The 1,925-nt window shown below is 52.9% G+C and overlaps 1 non-coding gene across 1 annotated transcript; it reads right to left on the bottom strand.

Annotated features, from left to right (window-relative positions):
• Positions 1–898: 898 nt before the first annotated feature.
• LOC116269608 lies at positions 899–1,023 on the bottom strand. The gene has a single exon (XR_004177227.1). It is a non-coding gene; the product is annotated as a U6atac minor spliceosomal RNA (small nuclear RNA).
• Positions 1,024–1,925: the final 902 nt, after the last annotated feature.

Genomic DNA, 1,925 nt, shown 5'->3' with positions numbered 1-1,925 from the left:
TCAACCCCAGGCGCTGCAGCACTCCGCCGGCCCAGCCCCAGGACTCCACCCTGCGCAGCACCGGAGCGCTTGGCAGCCCGCACACGTTGTCCCGGACACCCTCTGCTGGCTTGCCTCAGCCACTCTCCCAAGGCATCTTCCTTCCCGACTCTCTGCACACTCGGTCTTGGTTTCTCCTGAGAGCAGCCATCAGGAGGGCTCCTACTCGCCCGCTGCATCCTCTGCCCACCTTCCTGCCTCTGGCTCCGGACCAGCCCGGTGTCCAGTGCGCCACGCGATGAGCCCCTAGCGCCCGCGTCCGCACAGCCTCCCTCCCTCCCTACCCTCCACTCCATCAGGTCTCCCCAGTCTCCTCACTCCAGGACGTCCTTCCTGCGCTTCTCCCCTTGGCCTTCTCCATGGAGACGGTACCCTCCGCATGGAAATACGCTGCTTTGTTTTCTCTCTCTTTTTTAATTTTTAGTTTTTAAAAGATTTAAGGGCCGGGAATTGTGGCTCACGCCTGTAATCCCAGAACAATTGGAGGCCAAGGGGGATGAATCGCTTGAGGTCAGGAGTTCGAGATCAGCCTGGCCAACATGGTAAAACCCCGTGTCTACTAAAAATACAAAAATTAGCCAGGCTTGGTGGCCGACGCCTGCAATCCCAGCTACTCAGGAGGCCGAGGCAGGAGAATCTCTTGAACCTAGGAGGCGGAGGTTGCAGTGAGCTGAGATCCCACCACTGCACTGGGATTGTCAGGGTTGGAACTTTTCTCTAAAACGTCCACTCCCATTGGTGACCTCATCCCTTCTTCCTGAAGGCACACGTTTCCCAAATGCGCCTCATACTAAAAAAAAAAAAAAAAAAAAAAAAGAAAGAAAGAAAGAAAGAAAGAAAAAAAGAAAAAAAAAGATTTAAAAAACGAGGGTTAGATGCCAGAAGTAGGTGGGAGCACCTTAACCCTCTGTGTGTTGTCAGGCCCGAGGGCCTCTTCTATCCCTGTCAAGGGGAATGCCAACCTTCTTTCCCTTCATACAGCACGGTTTTCTCCTAAAACCCTCTCTTGACCCCACTTCCACTTGCAGCGACCACCTCACTGCTTTGTGCCCCTTAACAGCAAAGTCATGCTGTGTTGTCCACCTTCATTGTTTCCACTTTCTCACCTCCCACCCCAAGGCACTCTCCCTCGTTCCACTCCAACTCCATCTGCCTTTTCTGCCTGACCATATCATGGCTGATCATTTCTTTCTGAAATTTTTGTTTGTTTGTTTGTTTGTTTGTTTTTTTTTTTTGAGACGGAGTCTGGCTCTGTCACCCGGGCTGGAGTGCAGTGGCCGGATCTCAGCTCACTGCAAGCTCCGCCTCCCGGGTTTACACCATTCTCCTGCCTCAGCCTCCCGAGCAGCTGGGACTACAGGCGCCCGCCGCCTCGCCCGGCTAGTTTTTTGTATTTTTTTAGTAGAGACGGGGTTTCACCGTGTTCGCCAGGATGGTCTCGATCTCCTGACCTCGTGATCCGCCCGTCTCGGCCTCCCAAAGTGCTGGGATTACAGGCTTGAGCCACCGCGCCCGGCCTGTTTGTTTGTTTTTTGAGATGGAGTCTTGCTCTGTTGTCCAGGCTGGAGTGCAGTGGCACGATCTCGGTTCATTGCAACCTTCGCCTCCCAGGTTCAAGCGATTCTCCTGCCTCAACCTCCTGAGTAGCTGGGATTATAAGCATGTGCCACCATGCCCGGCTAATTTTTTTTTTTTTTTTTTTTTTTTTTTGAGACAGAGTCTGCTCTGTCGCTAGGCTAGAGTGCAGTGGCACGATCTTGGCTCACTGCAACCTCTGACTCCCTGGTTCAAGGGATTCTCACACCTCAGCCTCCCAAGTAGCTGGGATTACAGGCACATGCCACCACACCAAGCTTATTTTTTGTATTTTTAGTAGAGACAGGGTT

This window comes from Papio anubis, chromosome 11 (assembly GCF_008728515.1).
Source record: "Papio anubis isolate 15944 chromosome 11, Panubis1.0, whole genome shotgun sequence".
NCBI lineage: Eukaryota > Metazoa > Chordata > Mammalia > Primates > Cercopithecidae > Papio > Papio anubis.
This window is presented reverse-complemented; position numbering and strand designations above follow the sequence as displayed.